The sequence below is a fragment of the Poecilia reticulata genome, chromosome 6 (genome assembly GCF_904066995.2).
Source record: "Poecilia reticulata chromosome 6, P_reticulata-male-v2, whole genome shotgun sequence".
Classification (NCBI taxonomy): domain Eukaryota; kingdom Metazoa; phylum Chordata; class Actinopteri; order Cyprinodontiformes; family Poeciliidae; genus Poecilia; species Poecilia reticulata.
Genome location: NC_088835.1, coordinates 24,556,694 through 24,569,968, shown reverse-complemented (window position 1 = coordinate 24,569,968; position 13,275 = coordinate 24,556,694). Strand labels below are relative to the sequence as shown.

The following is a 13,275-nucleotide window of genomic DNA, read 5'->3' as shown; positions in this document are numbered from 1 at the left end:
CAGCAGCAACCAGCTGTTGATGCACAAAATGTAGTGGCAGCAGCAACCTGAACACTGAGGGGTCCAGCAAACCAGAAAAGACAAAGAAGAAGGATAACTTGAAGTGAAGAAACACCTTTGGCAGTGGGACCCACAGCGAAATACTAACTGGCATAGAAAACCTCCCAATCTAGTCACCAGATAGGGACCACAAAAAGGCTTTATTTGCTTGGTATCTTACCAAAGGAGTCAGTTGTTGCCTTAGTGTTCTAAATTAAATCTATTAGATAATGTCTTTTTTTTAATTTTATTTATTTATTTTTTTCAGAAATGCCTTCAAACTGTGGTGTTTCACTCGAGGCCGTCACGTCACGAGACTCAGCCCAGTCCTAATAAGCACACGGCTTTCTGTAATCAAGCTGTCTGTGACACTTGCACATAAGTAAAAATTTCAGTGCAGAATTTCACTTGCAGTTGAGAAAACTCTAGAGATCTAAATCCATCTCCCACTCAGAAAGTTATTTATTCCTCGTAGATTTTTCTCCACACTCTTTTTGCTGCCTGTAAAAGTGTAAGCTGATGCACAGGGTGTGTGTTGGCCCGGCCTGGCGTCTCCTGCTGGCTCCCTCGGAGCTGCTTGGCTCGGCCCGGTGGCTTCAACCTGCAGGCAGCCATAGGACAGCCCAAGCGGAGCTGTCTGCCACTCCTGTGCTTCATTAGGAAACAAAATATAAGGTTTCCACTCCATTAGGAATGACTTTAGGAGTGAAAGCACATAAGACGCCGACTCACCTCATCAACAATGCATTGCAATAACGGCTGAGGATGAATGAGAGCGAGCAGAGAGGGGAAAAGGGAGAGAGAGGAAGGAGAAGGAAAAAAAAAACAGCATTAGCCTGTATGCGATGTCTTTACAGCAGAGTGGAAGGGAGGAAAAAAAAAATCATTAATGCAATAAAATGTGGTCAGATTAATCAAATGCCTCAAACTCTTATGAAAATATTACAGGGGGAGACTTTTCTATTACATCTAATGGTATCTAATTTAATACTGGCAGTTAAAGGCTTGGGCATCTATTTATTGTGAAACACAATTTAGGAAGTTTAAAGGGAAGCAGTGAAGCATGTGTGCAGCATAGCCGTCAGGGCCATAGGTAGAGATTTTTTCTCCTATTTTCTCTCGACCAACTCATAAAAGCTTATCGTTAAAGACTGTGGGTTGCTTTGACTTCCCTTTTATTTTCTTTGTGGTGGGGGCAATATGTAATTAGTGTGTCATAATCAAAATGACCCACTCGGCCACTTTATGTTCAGCAAGACAGAATGACTGCACCAGTGGTGGCAATCTGTGGGCATGTGCTAACACAACATTAGCATAATGAAAATATACAAATGCTAATAGCCAGTCCTCTCCGCACGGACAAGGAGCTGGAGAATGTGGGCAAACATAGAGATACATACAACGGTTCTGTAAATGGCTTGAAAGGAGAGAGAGAGAGAGAGAGAGAGAGAGAGAGAGAGAGAGAGAGAGAGAGAGAGAGAGAGAGAGAGAGAGAGAGAGAGAGAGAAAAGTGTTTTTTTGTGTCTTAAAAACAATCTGGGAAAAGTGTCATTCCCCCTCGTCGCACGTCTTCTGTGAGGGACTCTGCAGAAAATCTTATTTTCAATTAAAACCTCATTTGCTTGTAAGTTCAGATGAAATCATGTTGTGAATTAGCACATGAATTTACATACTGGGATGCCTGCCAGTGTGCAAGGGGAGGCTAATTTACCTTTAAGATTGATTTTTTTTCCTTCTTCTTCTTTCTAGAAAGGATTTCAGTGATGGCGTGGGAGCAATGATGCATACGTGAGATCTGAGAAAACATTTACCAAAAATCCAGTGGCAACAAAGGGAGCTGAACTGGGGAGATGTCTGAGAGCTTTTCTTACTGATGGAAAGAGTTTCTGTAAAGTTAAAACAAGGAAAAGAAAAAAAAAAACACTTTCAAAAACCTCACAAGGACACAAGTGTTGAAGCCATTAACAGCAAGTGATTTTTTTATTTTGGTAATGGCTTTAACAAAATGGATCACTTCAAATTAAGAAGGACACGTTGAAACTATTCATTCTTGATTTAAAAATATTCACGCATTTCAAAAAAGGCGACAAGCAACAAAGAAGCCGCAAGCGAGCTTGTCATCATCGAGAGACAAATTGTTCCCGGTACTTTTCAAGCCATAATTAAAAAAAAACCTTCTAATCAATAGAAAGTGCTGGTCTTCCTGGGTTTCTAAAAAGTTTTTGAGGCTCTCCACCTGCATTAAGCCACTCGTGATGTTCGAGAGCGAAAACATTTTCAATCAGCCGTCCGTCTGGCTGCAGATTGTCCACATTAAATCACTTGCTCATTTCGCGAGGCCTTGTCCGACAAAAGCGCCGCAGCTGTTATTGATTCATCCTCTCAATTAAATAAAGCTTTGCTCCCTCCACACCTTGTAAATACCCAGAGACCCCCCATCCTGCACAATATCCATTCTCCTTACGCCGCTCGTGTTATCAGTCTGCACGGAAAATTAATTCCCCCCACTGCCGCCGAAATAACTATAATTGCAAACTACACAGAGAGAGAAATTGGAAAGTGAGGTTTTAATATACATTTCCAGGTGTATTCTCCATTTGTTCAAGTCAATAACATTTTTTCATTAACATTTGTAATAATGAAGAAAAAAAAAAGAGAGGAGTTCTGTCCCCTGTTCATTTTCTTTTTAATTCAGACATGAATTCACTCATTGCTAACTGTTATGAGCTGCACTTTCTCATCCAATTTGTGTTAAGTCCTCCAAATGAGATTATTGCTGGCTATCAACTATAAAACATTTTCAATTTACATATTTATCAGATGAATGAGTCACATCTCACAATAAGTGATTGAGTGCTGATGCCGCACTTTAATATAATAGAAATTCAATTGGATGAATAAATAGGTGTGAGCGCAGGTTGTTTTAGATACTGGAGTTTTGTGGATTCCTTGTACATTTTTGTGGCAAAGATATTTATTTTTCCTGTATGAATAGAGCAGACCAGGAGTAAATGTACAGATGAAATGCCCACACTTCTCCTCTTTTGCCCTGATTGATGCCCAGCTGACTTTCAAACAAGTTTGAAGCAATTTACAGGAATCCACTCTGCTTCTCTGTGGAGTCATGAAAGTTTTGCACACAGATTTAACCCCGACCCACAACATGACATGCCAAACAGTGACATATATTTATTTCCAATATTTTCAAATCTTTGCTCAAAAATAAACAACCTTAAATTAAAAACTCAAGCCAATCCAAGTGTAACGGTGCTTTTCCTAACTTCAAATCCCATTCCAGACAGAATAAGATGAGATTCCTATCAGATAACTCCAGCTAGAAATTCTATCTGCGTTTCTTTATTTCAAGATACACGACACTTATAATCTGGGCTGAACTTTTGTGTCTCAGTTTATTATTTTGCTGTAGTGGCGTATGATTTAACTGTTGACATGATCATAAAAATGCTTAAAATCTAATGGGTAATTTAATTCAGTTGCATTTTATTATCTGAAAATTTAGTAAAATGCTCCTTCTTATTCTCTTTGATTCTTATTCTCTTGTTTGGGCTGGTTGACCCTTCACCTCCAGATGGTGCATCTTATTGAAACTATATAAAGTCAGTTCCTTACAGTGAGCTATGAGGAGGCAAATAATAACCGTCTTTACTAGCAGGTATAATTTAGAGCAGGGTCAGTACAAAATGTACAACAACAAATGGCACCTTTCACTACACAAAGTCATTCTGCCCTGGGCACAGAGCCATATCACTCATTTCAAAAACTGACACTGGCTGATTTGAAGCTACAGTTGGCTTTAGCTACAAGAGCTTGGCTATTAAGCAGCATATGTATCAAAATCAAAATACAAACAGCAGTAGCAATTTTATTTTTTACAAATTTGTCTAATAATCATCTTGACATGTATTTTTAAGTCTTATATCTATTCTCACGCAAGTATTTATGAAGCATGTAGTCCAATCAAAAACGAGAAAGAAAGGAGGGGAAAAAAATGAGCCGACGCAACAGACTTAATCAATCAGAAAGCTCTTTGCTAGCGGCTGCATACACATTAGGCCACATCTTCAAGATTTTTCAGAGCAAACCGTGGAGCAAAACTCCATTACCTCCTGACACAAAATGCAAATGAATCACAACATGGGGTGGGAAGGAATTAAAGACCCTTCTCTAATCAATGACAAACCAGGATGAAACCCTCTCTTCCGTGGATCTGCCATAGGCGAACTCCAAGGCCCCTGAAAACACACACACACGCACACACACACACACAAACACGTAGACACGTAGACAGACTGACAGACGCGATGCACATTTCGGCATAGGCATCGGCTGGTGGGAGATTCTCATGGCACATATAGATATAAAATAATGGTTTAATAGTTATAAGTTTAATACCAAATTTATTGTTATTTTTCTTATGAAACACAGACAAAAAAAATCATTCCATAAATTTACTTGCTAAATTTAGTATTTTGCTGTTTGTAAAGTAAGAATGAGAATACAACAAGTTTATGTTAGCTAATCAATCAGGCTATCTGTTCAGCTACAGCAAAACAGTGATTTAATTTCTCAGCCACGAAGGTTTTACCTGACCTTGAAAAAAGTTAGGAAAATTATCGCACAAATTTATTTTTGTTGTGCTTGAGATAAAAGTGTACAGTGGCCATAGTTAAGCCAGCTGACAAACAGTGTGTAGCAAAAGATCAGGGAAGAGGCATCTGGATCTGCTTGGGGATTCGTACAGTTGGAGAAAACTCTGACACTTTATCTTGTGTCTTACGAAAAGGACTTTAGTAACTTTACAACCTCAGTGTCAGACATTTCTAATAGCTTTGTCTTAAAAACTTGCTGTATCAACTAAGAAAATCCATGGAAAAATGGGGCCAATGTTTGGTTTTTAGAGTGCATAAAGACATCTGATAGTTACACGACTGCAAAAGCCTAATGTAGCAATTACGATACAAGAACATTTAGAAAATAAATCAGTGCTTTTTTGTTTTCTTAAAAGCACCAAATAGACAGAATTCTAAAAAAAAATAAATAAATCAAAGAATTGTGTCGATTTTATCCTGTGTCAGGCTGTAAAAGGATATTTAGGAATCTGATTAAATCGGACGAGGAGCGTCGGATCCAGGCTGCGAGGCGAAGGTAAGAACTCTCTCTGTTCTGCTGTGCTCTCTTCTGCTCAGACAGATGCACGGGCCTGCGTAAATGACAGCCTGAGCCCGAGGACGTCTTCTGGCTGCCACGCGGCCTGCTACAGCCTGCCACAGCCTGCAGGTGAAGTGTCTGCGGCGCCATATGGAGCGGGGAAAATTAACAACGAGAGGAAATTCTCCACAACAGCGGGAGGTCTCGCTAGTCTCTCCTCCAAACAAAATTTAGAGACGTAGAGAAACAAGAGAGGGGGAGTGATAAAATTAATGGGGTTCGACGTTCTAACACAACACCGACGGCAATGTTTGCACAGAAAAACAAGAATTCCCTTTACAGTTTAGTCACATTGCAATCCTGCATTATAAATCAGCGACTGGCTGAAGCAGCTTGACCCATTCTATAAATGTACATTAACCCTGCTGGCGCTCCTTCCTCCGGTTCTTGTTTGCTTCGGTTAGGGCAGGTGAGTCGCCTCCATCCCCAGTGGCTTCTTATGCTCTCTGCCTTCGTAGCAGAGGTGCCCCCCCATGGAGCCCCATTGGTTTGGGTCATTGATTACAAAGAGCCTCCTGGTTTTGTCTGACAGATGTGAATCCATGCTATTTAATTTGGAGAGTTACCCTCAAAGGGACCACCATTAGCCATCCAATCTGACCACAAATAGCGTTCCATTAAGCAGAGAGTTTGAGAAGCTCTGGTGGTGCATCTCCTGACAGCGTGCAGGGAGCCTCGGCATGTAACGCAGAATGTTAAGTGCTCGGTTGTTTAAACAAAAGGGAGATTTTACTTTAAGGAACGTCTTTTGTTTTAGAGTTGCATAAAGAGTCGCCTCAGCGGGATTCTTCAGGCATATTAGAGCTGAAACTGTCCTTGTTTAGTGTCTAAAGAGGGTGGGGTTGGTAGTTAAAATGTTAATAAGTGCAATTCAGTTTTAATTTAACAGCCTTCTGCATTCCTAATTAGTCCACTAGCTGTGAATAAATGAGGAAGAGAGCTCATCTCTTGCCCTCCACTTTCAGCACAAAACACATTTTTGCCACTTCCGATATGGAGCTGAAGAGAACAGCCGGGAAAGTCCTCTCCTCATGAACAAAGCAGCATGGCTCAGTTTGCGATGTGAGCTATAATTTTCTCACCAGGTAGGGACACTGAAACCTTTGATGGGACAATTTACAAGCAAAGTCATAAAAAAGAAGCACAAGTAAAACATAACAGAAAAAATGTCAAAAATTGTGCAATGTTTTTTTTTTTAAACATTCAACTATAGTCTCTGTGTAGAAGTGTGCATAAATTACTTTATGTAATCATACAATGTAGATTAGCATGATAATGGTGGATGTTAATAGATGCCAGGAAGCAAGGAGTGACAGCACTTTGAAATGAGACATGCTTGGGGCAGTGGGCTCTCTCTCTCTCTCTCTCTCCCTCTCTCACACACACACACTCATCCAAACACACCACGTTTGGGAATAGCCAGCGAGGCTCTCGTGCCATTACGGCAAATGTGAGTGACGGGGAAGAAAGCCACGTCTAGCTGGCTGCCTGAAGGGGTGCTTCAGTATTTTCCATGAGTCTATAGGCTCTTGGTCTCGTGGGGGGCTCTATTAATTGTGAGCAAAATGGTCCACCATTAGATCTAAAGGTTTTAGGGACCAGAGGACATCTTACCCCGGCCACCGGGGCCAGATTCAAAAAGATTTTGAAAATAATCAGACAAAATTCCTCTGACATCTTAAAATATTTGTCAGAGATCGTATTAAATCTACACCAAAATAATAATCCGGGATGGACTTATTTGAGACTGATTTGGTCTAGAGGCATAAATGTTACATAAAAGTAAAGAAAATGTGACCAGAAGACATCTTAGTATGACCAACAGAGAGATAAAAGTAGATCATTGGGTCAAAAGTTTAATCTCACCATGGAAAGGTGAAAGAAGGAGCATTTCACATGATGACATGGCTTTGAAGAGAGATCTCCTGCCACCACCTGACCCTCTTTTGTAACATTTGCTAATCAGACCAAATATGGGCCCCTGCTGAGACAAAAGAGGGTTAACACAGAGATAAACCAAAGAACACAACCAGAGGCACTTATTTAAAAAGCTCCCCAGGCCACAGTTGGAACGTTCAACAAATGTCACAAATCCCGCTTCCTTTTATCCACCAAAGCCTCTGCAGATCAGAAAGCTCTACAGGGGATGCAAGGTGGACACATACAGACCCATACACTTACAAAGTATTTGTGACCACTGCTGTGTTGTAATCCAAATAAGAACAGCTTTAAGACAACAGCACATTGATGACCTTCCATCCTGCTTATCCTCTGGCTGACCCGATTTAGACTCTCGCATTTAGAGTGCGAGAATGGTACTTAAGGGGATAGGTGGACTTTTTTTTTTTTTCAAATGGAGTTCTGTTAAGACGGTATGATTAGTAAATATCTCACTTGTAGAGAAGAGTTTTAATGTTAACAGTAAGCCAGCAAACCTCAACGATGTCAGATGTGTTCGCTGAAGACAGTGAAGGGATGGGAAGTGGTCTGTAACTTCCTGGTCTGTTGAATAGTGTGAAAATCAATAAAATATTACTCACCTGAACTGTAATAATAGACATGTTTCACATCGCATTACTTTCGAAACAGTTGACTGGATTTACCCAACATGTTCTGCTTTTCAGTTAGTTTTCCAAATGGGAACATTTTTGTTACAGATTATGATCTAATAATATGGACACCAAAATATTTATACTGTATGATATGCCATCTAATGCACATATGACAACATGTTGTATGTTTATAAACATTTCTGACAGTTTTGAGAATGGAGTTGTCTTAACTTGGTGGTATTCAGTTTTCCATTCTTTGACTGTCTTCAATAGTTCAGCTGCTGTAAAAAGTATTCGTCTCCCTCTCTACTTTTTTTCTCACACCAACATGTTTCAAAAGAGCAAACAAATTTTAATTTCAAGTATAAATAATCTTTTATAAATACAAAAGAAAGTAATTAAGAATTTTCTTCACTCAGGAAAAAATGCTGTCCAAAAACAACCTTTGGGATACACTTATTAAAATACAACTTGATAATTATTTTCTTTCTTAATTATAGCTAATCAGTGTTTGTGGGTTTATAAGAGAATTATTTTTTGATGTGATTTAATATTTTTCACCACCAAAGTAGCTTTATTTGTAAAGTTGTTTTTATTTTCATTTTGATTTGCTCCATGTTTGTTGGGTCTCGTACTTTGGATGGGTGAATGTAAAATGTGGCCCTCCAAAAGTTTGCACCAAACTTCAAATCTGATCCGTTGAGCCAAACAAAAACATGAGTTTACTTACAAATCATAAAGTGGAATACTGTTACAGCATAATCCACATGCACAGGTTTATCATTGAGAAATATCAAAGGAATGTCACTAGTCGTATTACTGCTTTTTTTTTTACTCCCAAAGATCTTATCAACAGCTTCGACCTTTTTACATGAAATAAATAAAAGTAGCGCATTCTGTTGAATCTTTTCAAGGCACACCAGTGGATAGCTGCTCCAGATAACCTTGATATGAAGTAGTTAGCTGGTGCTGTTTACCGTGTGAGGCGTGCTCTTATGAAACAGCGTTGCCATTTTCTTCGCTGACCTTCTTGTCAGGACAATGATCATGGCCTCCTGAGTCCACAGCTATAGAAAACAGGGCTCCAGCTCAGGGAGTCCATACTGCTGACCTTCTGACAGCCGGAGCTGAGGATCTACATTCAGATCTCGGGGTCAACATCCCCACGTAAGCACTTTGAGGAGAGCCGAGTGAAAATTAATTAAAAACGTCTGTGCGCGGTGAATGACGGGTAGCCTTTGTTGGTCCCCTTGCATTGACGGAGGAGGTAGGACAGTCCTGTGTCCCTGGTGCTGGCGAGCCCCTCGTGGCCCCAGCCATTGTCTCACTGCCAGGCTCTTGTCTTATCAGCAGCAGCATATCAATGAAGCCAGTGTCTCATTTGTGCAAATGGTAATTACAACATCCATATTTTCCGTGCATTAAACTAATCACATTTCAGTGAAGATTCTGCGGGAAACAGCAGACATTCAGGGAGGCATTTGGGAGATGTTTCAGCGTAAACAAAGGGAATTCATCTTTGTTCATGCAGTTCAAACACATATATACTGCTCAGGTGACAATCCGGCAGTCCCTTGGATAAATCTTCCACAGTGTGTGCTCTTCCCATCGTGATGCAAAAGAAAAGATTTAAAGTGCAAAAGCATTTAAGCAGGATGAAGCTCAGAGTTTAATGCGGTCCATCAATTCCATTCGCACAGGGCGGCTGCCTCCGTATCGGTCCTGGGAGACCATCAGAGTAGTTTAGTGGCATGTTGTAGTTTAAAGGTGCAACAGAAGAGTCAGGTAACAAGGGACAAAATAGTCTCGCCAACTCTCAGTTTTAACTACCCGGGTTCCCTTTGGCCCACACTCATTAAACGCAGAATGCATTTTGTCCTTGTAGCTTTTCACACGCAAACCACACACAAGCTCACAAAAATGGACTCTTGTTGTTCACAACTCAACACATCAAAAAGGCAACGGCCATTAGGTGTAAATGGATGGTGTTCTGCACTAGTCTCAGCTGAGCCCATGTTTCAGGAGCGGAGGAAAAGCAAAGGCCAACAGATCCATTAAACTCTGTCCAAAACCACAGGAACTATCTCTGTCACAAAAGGCTGATGGGGGGGGAAAAAAGCTCAGTTAGGAGTCTCAGCCAAAATATCTCCACAGAAAAATCCGAAAAATGTTTGGCAAGGACTACATTTCATAACCCAACACAGGAGCAAATGCAGGGAGGAGTGAGTAGGTGAACATATGATTTAGAAGCAAAAGAAAAAAAGAAAATCAGTGTGGTGACAAAATTATAAAGATTTTGATATGCAAAGAACTGGTTACATATGACAAAAACATGTACAGTACCAATACAAATCTAGAGGCAGCTTTGTGTGTCACTAAAGACTCTGTAAATATCAGAGCTTTTCATTTTTAAATTTATGTTTTTGAATTTTTTAAACATTATTTTTATATGCTTTTACAACACATTTAACAACATAGAAAAACAGGTCCTCATTCACTGTACAGCTCATTTTATACAGACATAAAGGAAACATAAAAATGAAAGATTTACCAAGTTTTATTTATTTCTATGGGCCATAAAGTAACACTTTCCACTGCTCTACTTATTGCTATGCGAGTGTACCATAAGCTATGCACATGTAAAAAAAAAAAAAAAAAAAAGAAATTTGCTTTTATCTTTTCCTTTGTTAAAATGGATCAAATCTGCATTTTTTCAGGTGTTTCTTTTATGTTGTTTACAAGTGAAACACACCTTACACTTTAGATTAAATCTTCTTTGAAGCGCATATTAGCGAGAAGCTAATGTTGCTAATAACTGTATGGCGTCTCCAAGTTGTGGCCTGTCTAAAAATCCATTGAAATTAAATCTCAGGACATCAAATAGCATACGCTACAGCAGGCACGTGCAAGGAGGGGTGGGGGAGATGCTGGGGCTTTTGCTCCTTGCCCCCAAGTGCCTTTTTGGTTAAATTGTTTTTATTTATTTATTTTTTTGGGTATTATTATTTCCTAAGCCCTCTTCTGACACATAATATGTACTAAAATTTTTTTTTTTTTTGTGCAACATAATAAGCCGGTCACCTTGTTACCGTTGACCTTTTGCCCGTGACGCATGACGCAGTTGCCCCTCGCACAGTGCGATAAGGCGGCTAACTGGAGCTCAACGTAGCGAACGTTCCAAATTACAGAACAGTTTTTAGTGAATAAAAAAAAAAAAACGTTTTTGGTGAATAAAGTGGAGTAGACTTACTACTTGTCAGATGACGGAAAACGTTGAACGTATCGTTTCTGCTTCAGCTCGGAGTCGCGGTTTAAGCAGAGAGGTAATTAAATACAACAGACACTGACAGGCCTCTGCGTCTGCCTTTCTCTGAAGAACTACTGAGCGGGAGGAGACAGCCAGGTGAGGAGAAACTGTTCTTATTTACCAATTCAGTATTTTTATCATACAGACATTAGGCTGTTGTTGTTGTTGTGCTATTAGCTAGCTGCTAGCTAACGACTTTGCTAGCAAAGCAAGATAACTGAAAAGCTCCTTCCCTGTATCTTTAATGATATCAGTCATTCTTTAGTATTGCTTATGCAATAAGGGCACATCGCCCGTCCAAAACCGATCCTTTCCATAATGGATATATGTCCAATCTTCTAATTTCCTTTACTGCATAATGTACATTGCATTTATTCTAGCGTTAGGTAAATGTATCTTGAAGGAGAATAGCACTTAAATAAAAGTCCAACAAGGATATTCATTTAGAATTAAAAATAACTCACCCTGAATTACCATGATAGATATAATGTATGTAATAAAAGATAACTAACCTCAGTTAAGTAAAATAAAATTGTAATCAAAACTTTTGGAATTGTAATGATTCCTTTTTTAAAAACAAATCGTGTTGTTTAAAAAACCTTTTTTTTAATAACTAATTTTTGTCTCGTGAACTTAAGAAGTTATTTGCCAAACAAACATTTATTTGCACACATCAGAAATCTTTTGTTGTGATTTTAGGTCCTGCTCAAGATGTCATGTGAGAATCACAAGCAAAACTTTGAGTCACAAACAAAAACTTAGAATAGCAAGAAAAGATTTCTGACATGCGCAAATAAGTTTGTTTTGCAAAAAAAATTTCACTTCATGAGACAAAAATGTTATTTTTATTTTAAAAAAAAATTTTTTTTAAGCAAAACTCAGAAAGCTTTTCTGATGGCGACATGCATCAACAATTAAATATTTGCTTTTGTTTTTTTCTTTTTTCTGCAATTCCACGTTAAAGTTCGATGCAGCTCTGCTTTCCTGAATGGACCATCTTCATCTCCACTGCAAGTGTAGCAGACTGACAGCTGTTTTTTATAGATTACAGTCCACCAAAAGGTTGCATTGTGCCCTTGTTTATTTTTTTAATTCTGTAAAGACAAAATATGTCTGGTGGTCCAGCTCTGTTTCACACATCTTGCTAAATTGCGGGTTTGAATATTGCAATACTTTCCTATAACAAATAAAATATCTTAAATATGCATAGTGTTATGCTCTATGTAGAGATTTTCCTTAGCTTTGATTGTATATCTCACAATTTTGTAATTTATCATTGTTTATTAAACTCTGAAACCTGAGTGGCTTTATTAATATTCTGTCCTAGAATGCGGTTTTTTTTTAGCACCTGCCCCTTTAGTGGTCTCTGCACGGCCCTGTGCTACAGTGTAAATCAGATCTGTAAGTGGTGCGGGAGAAAAACAAAAGACAACAGTAATCTTTGCTTAAAGATGATAATTTTTTTTATCTTAAGCTCAATACTTCGACAATAATTTAGTGTTTATTGTACATTTTTGCTCATGTATTATCCTACTGCGTAGATCTGTAAGAAAACTTTTTTCTTCTGGTGCTCAGATAACACCAGATGCTGTTCCTCTGGTGCTCACATATTGTAATTTCCTTCAACTTAATACTAAATTACTGCATTAGCTTTTCAGCCTTGATTTTCACAATATCCAACGCTGACATTAGAATTGCTAAGAAAACATGAGGCACTGTTGATATCAGACGTGCCTAACTCTTCAGATCTACTAAGGAATAATAGAAAATGAATCCAAAAATGTAAAAAGCGTCAACACTACTGTGACAAATGTGATATAATTTTTTTTGATTAGTAGAGCTGGTAATTGTGTTTCAGTATTTCAATTTTGTAAGCAGGTGTTTTTGCTCAAGGTTGTCATCCCATTACTCTGATATTGGCTCATGCCTGTTAAAGACTCTAAATGGGGCTCCCGATCCTGTATCCTTGACAAAAACTATAGCTATTGATGTTCATGTATAGGAGAAAATTGGTTGGTAAGAAAACTGTCTGCACTTTATTAGAACCACACTTATGGAATGGAGTGTCATTTAAATGGAAAAACATTTTTAATCAAAGATCCTAACTGTGAAGTTTTTTTTTTTTTTTTTGAAGATAAGCAACTATGC

At 38.8% G+C, this 13,275-nt stretch overlaps 1 long non-coding RNA gene across 1 annotated transcript; it reads right to left on the bottom strand.

Annotated features, from left to right (window-relative positions):
* Positions 1 to 290: 290 nt before the first annotated feature.
* LOC145552002 (uncharacterized) lies at positions 291 to 8,192 on the bottom strand. The gene is made up of 3 exons (XR_014087929.1): positions 1,751 to 8,192; positions 772 to 798; positions 291 to 690 (listed from the first exon to the last, which is right to left on the bottom strand). It is a non-coding gene; the product is annotated as an uncharacterized LOC145552002 (long non-coding RNA).
* Positions 8,193 to 13,275: the final 5,083 nt, after the last annotated feature.